Source organism: Phascolarctos cinereus, unplaced genomic scaffold (assembly GCF_003287225.1).
Source record: "Phascolarctos cinereus isolate Bilbo 61053 unplaced genomic scaffold, phaCin_HiC Scaffold_4;HRSCAF=312, whole genome shotgun sequence".
Classification (NCBI taxonomy): domain Eukaryota; kingdom Metazoa; phylum Chordata; class Mammalia; order Diprotodontia; family Phascolarctidae; genus Phascolarctos; species Phascolarctos cinereus.
This window is the reverse complement of record NW_027555847.1, coordinates 135,550,013-135,563,271: the sequence shown is the minus strand read 5'-3', so window position 1 is coordinate 135,563,271 and position 13,259 is coordinate 135,550,013. Positions and strand designations below refer to the sequence as shown.

Here is a 13,259-nt window from a genome sequence, read left to right as displayed (position 1 = left end):
CCTTTATGATTCAGATCAAGGACACTTCTTCCAGGACCCCTTCTCAGCCTCCTCTCCAGCTAACCAACAGCTGATTTTTTTTCCTTTTTACCCTTTCTTTCTCTGCTCAGTGTACTTTATCTTAGAAGGAAATACCCAGTTAAATGCAACGTACAACATTCTAAGGTCCCTTGCAGCTCTGATATCTGTTTAGAAGTCCCTTCTGAAGACTCTGATGGTCTGGGTCCATCTGGTTCTTGCCCTTTTTCCCTCTCACCTAACCACTGGCCACAAGTTCCCTGACCACATCACCAGCAGCTGGTCTGATTCAGATGAGCCCTCACTAGACCCTGGCACCCAAGGGTGCCCAATGGGTCACTAACATTTAATCCTAATGGGGACTAAGCCCCAGCCATATCTCTGGGTCAATGCAGCTGATTCTGGGGATCCTAGATTGAGCCTACTTGCCTAGGAGGCCAAAAGGAACCTCCAGGAAGTAGAATGCCCACTTGATACAGGCCCCTTTTACCCACAGGAGAAAGGGGAGCATGCAGAAAGAGACAACTCGAGTGACTGATGAATGTGTGTGCGTATATCTGATTACATAAACACCGTGTTTATTGATTTCTGAGGAGTCCACAGGCTTCACCAGCTGACACCCAAAAGGCTAAGAATCCCTGGCTTAGAGGCACCTGATGATTGCTTACACTACAGCAGTGCATTTATGTGTAAGAGGCTCCAGCTCCCTTAGTCTTCCTCAGTATCTACCACACTGCCCTGAACATTTGTGGCTCATCCAGAACTCATCTGTTGCTTGGATGGCAATTGCATGGCTTCATTTCTTTGAACCAGGACAAAGTAGGGACCTTGGATGACAGTGAAGGGGACAACTTCTTATATGAATATGTCCACTAAATCAATTTATGTATTACCAATAAACCCTAGTTATATCAGTTTTGTCTGAGGCTCTATGGTCCTTGAAATCTCCTATTTAACAAAACCTCTGAGCCACTGGGCCCATCCCCAGGGAGTCCATGCCAAGAGTACAGCGTCCAGGGGTTCTGAGCACACCATTCCTACCCAAGGGCCTTCAGTTGGAGAAGGAAGTACCCAACTAATGAGATCAAACAATTCATCCCAAGGGCAAATGATTAACTCAGAAACATTGAATTTAAGAGTTGGAAAGGACCTCTGTAGCTATTCAGTCCAACCTACAACATGTAAGGTATCCCCGCTACAATATACCCAACAAAGGGTATGTTCCTTACCCCCCTCCAAAAAAAAAAATGTCCTGCCTTCATGGATGGCTCAAAAGTCCCCTTCTTCAGGTAGAAAATTGGGAAAGAATTTTTACAACCAGTCTCTCTGATAAGGGCCTCATTTCTAAAATATATACAGAATTAAAACAAATTTATAAGATTACAAGCCATTCTCCAACTGATAAATGGTCAAAGGATATGAACAGACAGTTCTCAGATGAAGAAATTAAAGCCATCTATAGTCATATGAAAAAATGCTCTAAATTGTTATTGATTAGAGAAATGCAAATCAAAACAACTCTGAGGTACCACATCATACCTACCAGATTGGCCAACATGACAAAACAGGAAAATGATAAATGTTGGAGAAAATGTGGGAAAATTGGAACACTAATACATTGCTGGTGGAGTTGTGAAATGATCCAACCATTTTGGAGAACAATTTGGAACTATGCCCAAAAGGCTATAAAAATGTGCATACCCTTTGACCCAGCAATAGCACTTCTAGGGCTATATCCCAAAGAGATCACACAAATGGGAAAAGGACCCACATGTACAAAAATATTCACAGCAGCTCTTTTTGTGGTGGCAAAGAATTGGAAATTGAGAGGATACTCATCAATTGGGAAATGGCTGAACAAATTGTGGTATATGAATGTAATGGAATACTATTGTGCTATAAGAAATGATGAACAGGCAGACTTCAGAAAAACCTGGAAAGACTTGTATGGTCTGATGCTGAGTGAAATGAGCAGAACCAAGAGAACTTTGTACACAATAACAGCCAAGTTGTGCAATGACTAATATTGATAAGCTTAACCCTTATCAGCAATACAAGGATTTAAGACATCCCCAGAGGCCTCATGGTGGACAATGCTATCCACATCCAAAGAAAGAACTATGGAAGCTGAATTGCTATCACTTGTTTTTCTCTTCTGTTGAGTTTTGGTTCCTCTTTCTGATGGTTCCTCCTATTGGTTTTAATTTTTACTTACAACTTCACTAATGTGAAAATATGTTTAACAGGAATGTAAATGTATAGCCTATGTGAGATTGTGCACCGTCTTGGGGAGGGGGGTGGGGAGGAAGGGGGAGAAAATTTTTAAACTCAAAAGCACATGGAAGTGGTTGTTGATAAATCAAAATAAATTAACAAATTTTTTTTTAAAATCCCCTTCTTCCAAGAAGCCTTCCCTGACTGGGTCAAAAGAAACACTTGGGATTTCTGGCCAGGCCCCAGTTTGACCAGTGATCCTTTCCTCCACTGGATTATATATATGGTCTAGCAGGACACTATCCTGTTGTACTGGGAGCTGTTGCTGCTCACTGGCTGTGTCTGGGGCAAAACACATAAATAATAAATAACAACACTTTCTCCTCAAGGCATAAGATTACAGTAGTCGATGCCAGTCCTTAGAGACAAAAAACACCCAGAAATTCAAGACGGCATACAGGAGAACCCCTCTGTTATCTGAGAAAGGTACCAGAGACCAAATACAACAGTTGGTACAGAAGGCCCAGGGAGAAACAGAAGGGGAAAAAAAAACATTAAAAAGGGGAGGCAGCAGCATTAGACAATGGAAAGAATAGTCTGGGGAGTCAGGAGACTTGGGATCTGGTTCCAGAACTACTGGTCACTCCCTGTGTGATTCTGGCTAAGTCCCTTCTCTGGACCTTAATTTCTCTAAAGTTCCTTCCAACCCTGCCATTCTGACCTAAGATGCTTTGACGCTCTACGTCCTAAGGGAACTATCACCTCTGTCCTTCCACATACTAAGGTCCTGACATGGTATTTTCTAAATTCCCTTCCAGCTCTGCCGTTCTACATAAGTTTGGTTTGTTTGGAAGCAACTGGGGTTAAGTGACTTGCCTAGGGTCACACAGCTAGTAAGTGTCTGAGGCCAGATTTGAACTCAGGTCCTCCTGACTCCAGGGCCAGCACCCCATCCACTGAGCCACCTAGCTGTTCCCCCATTGTTTTAAGATCCGTTTCAACTTGAACACTCACTGTTCTAACAAGAGCTGCTTAAAGGATCTAAATGAATGAACAGTTTAGGAGGAAAACGGGGAAACCACGCTGACAAAATTATGCTAGCTAATCTACAACGAGGCCCTCACTGTGTAAAGGCAATCTTACTAGTTCTCTCTAATTCTCCATTCTACTCATCATGGCAGCTTTTTCATACCTCCTATTCTCCCCCAAGCATCCCTAGCCCTCCCATCCCAACCCTTTCAGCTAAGGAGCTCACTTCATACTTTACTGAAAAACTCTGAGTCCAATGGCCAAGTCCTCCCTTTTCTCCCCTTCTCATCTCACCTCCCCCCCATCCCTTCCTTCACTCTAGTCTCTGCTGGTAAGATGGTGCTTCACCTTCCCAAGGCCAACTCCTTTATTCTGCCCCACTTTCTCCAACAGATTGCCCTCCTCCGCCATCCCTATTCTCTTAACCTTCAATCTCTCCCTAACTACCTGTTCCTTCCCTTCTGTGGCCTAGTCTTCCCCATCCTTAAAAAATCCTCCCTAGGGGCAGCTAGGTGGCGCAGTGGATAGAGCACTGGCCCTGAAGTCAGGAGGACCTGAGTTCAAATCCGGCCTCAGACCAAACACTTGACACTTACCAGCTGTGTGACCCTGGGCAAGTTACTTAACCCCAATTGCCTTTAAAAAAAAAATCCTGATTAGAAATTTTTTATATGAATATTGTACTGAGTTTCAGGCATAAGTTTGCCAGAAACATTTTATTTAATTGAACATTAATTTAATATCCAAGATTTCTAGCTTGAAGAGAGAGACATCCAAACTGGCATAGTGCCTTGCCTTGTTCCTTGGCCTTAGACATGCCTCCCCCCTCAAGATGTTCCAAGGTAATATTTATAGGAATCCTGGTCAAGAAAAAGATCATATTAAAATACATTTTGAGATTAATAGCTGACTTATCAAGTCTCTCAAGCTTGGAAAAGGGTCTCCTCCCAGTGATCAATATCAATTTTCCGAATGGAAGAGGATGGGTCTTGGGAGATAATGATCTCATTCAGGTAAAGGATAAGTTTGATTAACAACAGCTACGTAGAGTGGTGGAAAGAAAACTGGAGTTGGAGTCTGGATGACCAGATTTCAAATCTGGCCTCAGACACTTCCTAGCTCTGTGATTCTAGGCAGATCACTTCTGCCTTCCTCAGTTTCCTTATTTATAAAATGGAAACAATAATAGCACCTACATCTGAGGGCTGTGGTAAGAATAATGAGCTCATATTTGTAAAGTGTTTTCCAAACTGTAAACTGTTATATAATTGCTATCTATTGTCACCTGATCCCTTTCCTGGGACCTTATTAGCCTTTGTTCTACCCACTTTCCTAAAAGGAAAAGTCTGGAATGTGTTTGAGGCTGTAGAAGATATTATTTCTTAACATTTCAGCTGAACTAGCCAGGAGGTTTTATGATGTTTTCATCCTACTATACCTACTAGCTATTATCCTATATCCTCGTATTATTAGCTCAACTGCTTTAAAAATCTACAACGCACAGCGAAGCTAGGTGGCTCAGTGGATAGCGCACCAGCCCTGGATTCAGGAGGGCCTAAGTTCAAATCTGGCCTCAGACACATAACACTTACTAGCTGTGCGACCCTGGGCAAGTCACTTAATCCCATCGCCTACCCCCCCAAAAAAAAACCCTAAAAATCTACACAGTGCCTATGCTTGGTGCCTCTACTTCCTCTCCTATCACTCTTAACTCTGCAATCAGGCTTCCAATCTCATCATTCAACTGAAATATCTCTCTCTGAAATTATCAGTGATCTCTTATTTGTCAAATTTAATGGCCTTTCTTAATCCCCATTCTTCTTGACCTCTCTGCACCCACTGAGCCAGTCAATCCTTCTCTTCTCTTTAATACTCTCTTCTCTCTGGGTTGTTTTTTTGTTTTGTTTTGTTTTTGTTTTTTACCCCACTCTCTTAGCTTTCCTCTCCCTGTCTGACCCTTCTCAGTTGCCTATGCAGAACACTTCATCTAGGTCCCAGGTCACCACCACTAACCAGGGGTACACCCCAAGGCTCTCAGCTGGTTTCTCTCACTCTTCTCCTTTATTCACCAACCTCATGATCTCATCATGTCATCATGGGTTCAGTTTTCATCTCTATGCAGATGATTCCCAAATCTATTTATCCAGTCCTAGTCTCTCTTAGGAGCCCTAGTCCACCATCATTGATGACCAACTGGAGATTTCAAACTAGATGTCCCTTAGGCATCGCAATCTTAACACAACCAAATCAGAACTCATTATCTTTCCTCGCCTGTTTCTCACTGGAAAGGACACCTTGGTCCTGGAAACTAGGTGGTGCAATGGATAGAGCATGAAACCTAGGGTTAGGAAGCCCCGAGTTCCAATCTAGTTTTAGCCACTTACTAGCTGTGTGACCCTGAGCCAATCTCTTAACCTGTCTGCCTCAGGTTCTTTATCTTTAAAAGGGACATAATAATAGCACCTCCCTCCCAAGGTGGCAGTGAAGATAAAACAATCCTATTTGTAAAGCGCTCTGCAAACCTTAGTGTGCTATATGAATGTCAGCTATTAATATTGCCCTTCCAGTTCCCCAGGCTCACAACATTTGGATGTCATCCTTGACACCTCTTCTGCTCCCCAGCATATTCAATCAACTGTCAAGCCTGGTTATTTCTTCTTCTCCACTCACACAGCAATCACCTGCTCCTCACCATTTCTTACCTGCAATAGTCCCCTCATTGGTCTTCTTGATTCGACCTGTCCTCACTCCAATGTAGCTTCCACAAAGCCGCTGGATGGAGTGTTCTCCCTAAAGTGTCACCACACCCACACACACACCCCCCCACACACACACACACACACTCTCTCTCTCTCTCTCTCTCTCTCTCTCTCTCTCTAAACCCCCCAACAGTTCCTTGTTACCTCTAGGAGCAAACATAAATGCTTCTGGTTAGTGTTTAAAGCTATTCACAGGGGCAGCTAGGTGGCATAGTAGATAGAGCTCCAGCCCTGGAGTCAAGGAGGACCTGAGTTCAAATGTGACCTCAGACCCTTGACACTTACTAGTTGTGTGACCCTGGCCAAGTCACTTAATCCTGATTGCCTCATAAAAAAAAAAAGCTTAAAGCTATTCACAACCTGACCCCTTATCCTACCAGCCTTCTGACACATTACTCCCCTCCATGCAGTTAAGTCCAGCTCTAACACCTACTGGCTGCTCCTGACACAAAGTATTGCCTTTGTACCAGCAGTGCCATATACTTGGCATGCTCTCCCTCTTAACCTTCACCTAGGGAGATTCCTTTATGACTCAGCTCAAATGCTACTACCACCTGCAGTAGGCCTCTCCCCCATCCCCACTCCTAATAATGCACTCCCAACAACCACAGTCCAGGTACTCTACATCTATCTGATATGTACTGACGTAGGTGTGGTCTCTCCCATTAGAACGTAAGCTATTGGAGGGCAGGGATGGTTTTTGCTCTTTCTTTTCATCCTCAGCACTTAGCACAATGTTACACACACAGCAAAAATTTAATAAATGATTGACAATTTACCGATCTTTATACATGGCATAATCTCCCCCAATAAAGAGTAGACACTCCTGGAGAGCAGAGACTCTTTGCATCCCCAAAGTCTAGCACAACACCTTGTATATATAATACATGCTTAATAATTGCGTTAAATGTGTTGAAACCTATGGAGAGAAATCATGACATAGTGGAAAAAAAAATTCACTTGGAGTTAGAAGATTTGGACTTGAATTCCAGTCCCAACACTTACTAATTGTATGACGGACAAGTCATTTAACCCCTCTGAACATCAGTTCCCCATCTGTAAAATGAAAATCCAAGAGATCACAAATTTAGAGATGGAAGGGACCTTAGAGGGTAATAATACCTTCACTTTAATTCCCTCTCCCTCTCTCTCTGTCTCTCTCAACATATAGAATTCCTATGACTTATAACTTATTACACACACATATACCTCACAAAGCTGCTGTGAAAAAAGCACTTAGGTAAATTTTAAAATACAACAGAAAAATGAGCAATCACTATCACTGACAGAACTCCTTTTAGTGCTAAGATTCTATAGTCATTCTATAATACATAGATTATAAATTCCTTGAGGGCAGGGACTGTCCATTTTGTATTTATATCTTCAGCTGCCCGAAACAAAGTGGACGATAATAACACTTGCTTGTAAACGGATGGATGGCCAATACCCCTCACTGGCTAAGAGGATAAGATGCTAGTCTAAGTACAGAGTCATCTGGAGCATTTGAAAAAAAGGTTCTCTATCTTATTAGCCTAGAAATTGCCCTTTGGTGAGACAAAAAAGCCAATTACTAATGATCTATCAGGCAAGAAGAAATGGGAGAAGAGTTGGATAATGGAAATTTGTGGAGAAACCAAAACATTCATTTGAACCAATGGTTTTGGTCTTTTCCAAGGAGTCAAAAAGGATGAAAACAAGTAAACCTGTGATCCACCCCAACCTCTCCAGTATAGGTAGTAGGAGAAAAAAATTCCAAAATCTACAAGAAAAAAAGAGGAGCTTTCTACAGGGGCTGAATAATCTATGCTCTGGATGATGAACAGTCATTAAGATCTATAAAATCCTAGAAACACAGATTTATAGCCGGAAGAGAGCATAGAGGTTAATGAGTTCAACTCCTTCAATTTATAGATGAGGAAACTGAGAGATTGACTTGTCCAAGGTCACATATCAAGGTTAAATTATTTGTCCCAAGGTTAAATTATTATATGCTTAATCTGAGTTTGTGTTTATGGAACTATAAGGCTACTCAGAGGGCTAGTCCTGGCAATTTTACAGGACTAAAAGTGATGCACAGATAGCCTGGATGGTCTTAACACTCACTCAGTGCCACCAGGGAAATTATTATGGAATTCAATCCACCAGGCAGTCTAAAGAGGTGTCAATAACCCACCCAAGTCAGAAATGGAGTAGGTTAAAGCTTCCGTGCCAATTAGCAATGGGGGTCTGCCGTGAGTGGTCACCATACTTCCAGTTTAGGGGAAGATGGGGAGATCTAAAAGAAACAAAATAAAACAAAACAACAACAGAAATAGGAGCCCCTGGAACAAAACTTAGCAAGAGGGAAGGGGGAAAGAGAAGACTGACAAATGATGACTAAGCACCAGGGACGGAGGGCTTGCCAAATTTATTATATTGATTACTATATTGATCCAAATATAAGCCATCTCCTGATGACTATGAGGATGACCCTTCTGAAGTAAAAAAAAAAGTACAGTAAAATAACAAAATATAACAGTAATATAGCAAAAATAACACTGATTATAGGCCTTATTCAGATTTATACACTCTGGGTTTGGGAGAAAAGTATAGTCCATATAAAGGCCAACATGATATCAGGGAACTGCTTTACCCAAACTTGAAGCTGAAGATTGGCCCAGTGACCCCTCAACAAGCTATGTGGCCTTGGGCAAAGGCCCTCCTTGGCCTCTCTGGGCCTCTGCTTCCTCATCTGTGGAATGGGGAGGGTTGCAAGCTGGAACATGAAAACCAGAGAGACGTGTACACACACCCCTCATACACACACACACACACACACACACACACATACACACACACACACACACACAAGCCACCATGCAGGCATCTATATCTAGACTCCCCCAGAGAATTAACACGGCGTTCTGTACTCTGGGAGATCTTTGGATTCCCGGAGTACTAGTCCCAGTTCCTGCAGAGACAGTCACCAGGCAAGCAAGCAAGTGTCCCTGAATACATCTGGAAGGGAGAAAGGAGGGACTGCAGACAGGGACAGCGGGAGGGAGGAGGAGCAGCAGGAAGGGTTGGGGGGGAGGTTCAGTCCTGAGAAGTACTACGAGGACACCCCTTCTCATCTTGAGTCCCAGCAGCAGAACTATTGGTTTGCCCCTGATAATAAGAAGGGGAGCAGTGAGGGACAGGAACCTGGAAGAAAACCTGGCCCTAGAAGGGAAACGGTAGGTGAGGGGAGTCAGAGAAAAGTTGCCTCTGCTCAGCCCCCACGAGCTCCCAGGCTGCTGGAAGGCTGTCCCAGGCTCCAGCTGGGCCCCAAACCTGAAAAGCCAGTTTCATCCTTGAATCCTCTCCCTGCTCCAAGACAGTCTGAGCAAGGAAGGCTGAAGGGGGGGGGGGAGAAAGGGTTCCCAGCACATGGGTGTGGTGCTGCCTTCCCTCCACCTCCTGGTTCCCCCTTCCCCGATGTGAGCCAGGTAGCAGTCAGATTCCCCTCTCAAAAATCAGACTCCCCTTCAACTCTCTCACACACACACAAAAGAAACTGCACCTGTATGAGACAAAGCACTCCTGGAGACAAAAGACATCCAGCTTAGGTGAGGAATAGGTGGCAGTCACACCTTCCTCCCACAAAGCTGTACCAGAGAGATTCAAGGTTCCAGGGACTCCATCCACGGGCCCTGAAAGACCAAGCAGCAACGTATCTCATACAGATGTTCTGTATTTGTCCAGCCTCTCCTTCATGGTTCCACATCAGTCATGACCATTCTTCTAGCACCCTCTCCCTCAATCACTCTCCCACCACCTGAAACCATCTCTGAAAGAACCCCTACTTCATCCCCCCACCCCCAAAATCACTGCCCTTGATTCCCAAGTCCTAGTCTCAATCCCCTCCACGGGAGGAAGGCACTGGTCAGAGAAACAGCTCTTGAACTCCTCTGGTACAACAGATGTGATGTGCTGAGAGTCCCAGAACACAGACACCCAGCGCCTCTGTAACTAAATCACTATGTGACCCAAGTAAGTCACTTCAACTCTCTCTGGCCTAGGGGTAAGGGAGATAGGGGTAAACTACTCGGCTCTAAGGATCCTTCCAACTCTAAACCAGTCCTGGGGTTCCTTTTTTTTTTCTTTTCTTTAAACATTTTGATAACGACTTCAATATAACTGGTTTCCTTTATAATCCTACATATTTTATACATTTAAAAACGTCATGCTCAGAAAAGGGTCCCTAGGCTTCAGCAAACTGCCAAAGCAGTCCATTACACAAAAGAACTCAGCTAGCACAATCCCATTATTTTACAGAGTAGGAAAAGAAGGCCCAGAGACATGAGATACCTTGACCAAAGTCACACAGGTATAAATGGCAAAGGCAGTATTTGAACTCGGGACTTCTGACTCAAAATACAAGATTCTTTCCACTGGGCCACACTGCCTTGAGGCCCCTCCCATCTCTCATGTTCTAATGCCCCCCTTCTAGTTCTGACATTCCATGATCCTCACCCAAGGCCTAAACAGAGAGAAGTAGAAGGGGAAGAGGTCCCCCTATAGTGTGGCCAGAGAACTGAGGACATCCCAGGCCACAAGAGGGTGCCCATGTCAGGGTAGAAAGCTTGCCAGAGGTACTGGTATGAATCAGGTATGGGTCAGTGTTGATCTGCATAGTGTGAGAGTGAGAGAGAGAGAGAGAGTGAGAGTGAGTGTGTGTGTGTGTGTGTGTACATGTTTATATTTACTCTAAGAATGACTAGCTGCTTACAAGGGTATTGTGGGTAGGGAGGAGATGGAAGGTGGCCAGTATGAATTGAGAGAGGATTAGCACTTGGAGAGGTAGGAGCATGTGTGTGTTCCCAAACTAGTTATTCCTGTGAAAGGGGGAGGGGCTGGAGAGGAAGGGTCTGTTCCTAATCCCAACTTCCTCCTGAGTCAGTGCATGATCCTGAGCGATGTTCCCCTCCTGGTCGAAATTTCAATGAGAAGAACATGGCCTGCTGTGTGTGGGGATGTGAAGAGGGCTGTTACATAGGATAAAAAGACAAAGGAAGGAAGGAATAGGATAAACATGAATCCTGAAGCCCCATTCCAACTGCTTTGGTTTTTGGAGAGAGCCCAGGTGAGAATAGTCCGTAATTTATTGGAGGTGAGGGAAAGCAGTACATGCTCTAGGCTTTAGTTGGTCCTCTTTATCCTGTGTTCTAAGTCCCTTTTTACTGTGCATAGAGACTTGTCCTGCTCTAGGTAACTAACAGAAAAGTGACAAGGATGGAAAAGGGAAGAGGGATAGCTAGCTGATCTATTTCAACCCCACCAGCACAGCACCATACACAGAAGCAAGCTTTCCATCTCTGTCCTCACTGTCCACCCAGGGGCTCCTAGCAGGTCATTCAGCTGTTCCGGGGGATGGCTAGGGCTGGAGTCTCCATGTCCGGCCTGTTAGTGACTCCAACCCCACTGCCTGGCCCAGGGCCAGCTCAGGGGGATGTGCTAATCCTGCCTAGGGCTATTTTTACAAAACTCCCATCCCCAGGAGGAATTCAGAGGAAGAAGAAACTTGCTTCTCAGGACCCCTGGCTCCAGTCTCTTCAGCTGCCCCTTCCCCAATGGCCAGCCACTGAAACTTGCTTTTCAGGACCCTTGGCTCCAAGTCTCCCAAGCTGCTCCCTCTCCAATGACCAGCCATTCCAAGTCTCTTGGCATCAGCCATCACATAGACCACATATTCTCTGCTGCAGCCATCCCTCCCTACCACCCCATCTCTGCCCCACTCTGCATCCTTAGGGCAAGCCATACTTAACTCCTGCAACACTCGTCCCCACCCCGATCAGGGCCCAGGGTCCCAAGGCCAAATGGTTAAGCTGCCTTAAACTTGGACTTATCTACTAAACATTTCTTCTTTTACTGGCTCCTAAAGATTCAGAAGGAAACTAAACTTCAACTCTTTAGCCAAATGATTTTTCTAGGGTTAGGGTTGTTTGTGTCTGTGTGTGTTTAAACAAAAAGTCTACTCGGTGAGTTAGCCATTTAGCTTGGGAGGGGCAGAAGGTGGCTGGCCTGGGGATACCCCTCCACTGTCCCTCTTACCCCGACTTTCACCTTCGCTGCAGATGTTGCAGGATTTTCCAGTATGTTTCCACTATGTGTGCTCACACCCTGTCCTGCCCATAGAACCCTCTCGACACCCCCATATCCCTTATCCATGGAGAATGTCAGATTCTCACTCTTACTCTTTCACTCCATAACTATCCAGTCCAGAACAGTCTGAAAGTGTTACTTCCAATGCCACCCACCCACCCAACTGGACTCACGTGCGTGTTAAGGTGGAAGGCTGGGGGAGGACAGGGGCAGAGGTGAGGGGTGCTGCAGGTGGCAGAAGCCTGGGCGAAGCAAGGCGCCTCTTCCTCCATCCTCCAGGAGGCGGGGGCTGCCCCGCTCCCCAAGAGGCACTGCCGGCCAAGGGCCCTCTGAAGAGCTAGCCTACCCCCAAAGGGCTCCCAGATGGGTCCCCGCCAGCCCGTCTCTCACTCTGCTACGGGGATGGGACAGCAGCAGCCCCCAGGACCGCCGAGTGCGGACGACCGACCCACCCGGGAAGGGGGAGAAGAGCGGGGAGGAGTCGGGTAGAGAAGGGTAAACTAACTCCAGCAAAACCGGCTGGTTCTGCTCCGGCCGAGCCTAGGGACGGCAACGGCGCTCTCGGCCCGGAGCTCCCCAGGCTGGCCTGCGTCTCCCCGAGCCAGCGCGTCCCTTCTCCCTCCCTCCCTCGGGGTGGCTGGCTCTCTCATCCACTCACCAGCCCGCAGCCACCGCGGCCGCCGCCGCCTCCAGCAGTCCGGTCCCGGGGGCGGGCAGAGCCGAGCGGACAGTGTGCAAGGGGGCCGCCTGGACTCGCGGTAGCCCGGGCCCCGCACTCGGGCCGGCACGCACGCCAGGGGGCCGGAGCCGGCGCGGGGCTGCGGCAGGGGAAGGTGTGTCCCGCTCCAAGTTTGCCAGAGTCCCGGCGCCTGCCTGCTTCCCTCTCTCCGCCTCTCCGCTCCACTTCTCCAAATCTCTACTTCCCCGCCTCTCCTCCCTTCTGCTCTCCTCTGCGCCCGCCCGCCCGGCCGAGAATGCCATGGAGCGAGGGGCACGTAAATGAGAGGAGGGATCATGGGACAGAGGGAGGGAGCAAGGCGGGAGGGGGCCCGAGCGGGGGCCGGGGGCCGGGCTGCGTGCCCGCCCGCTAGGAGAGCGCGCAGCGCGCGGCCATAT

At 46.4% G+C, this 13,259-nt stretch overlaps 1 protein-coding gene across 1 annotated transcript in view; it reads right to left on the bottom strand.

The window, feature by feature from the left end:
* Nucleotides 1–13,252, bottom strand: part of RHBDF1 (rhomboid 5 homolog 1) — a 53,648-nt gene extending 40,396 nt beyond the window's left edge. Inside the window, exon 1 of the mRNA XM_021006575.2 lies at nt 12,802–13,252. The gene's annotated coding sequence lies outside the window, so the exon portion shown is untranslated. The remainder of the gene's footprint in view (nt 1–12,801) is intronic.
* Nucleotides 13,253–13,259: the final 7 nt, after the last annotated feature.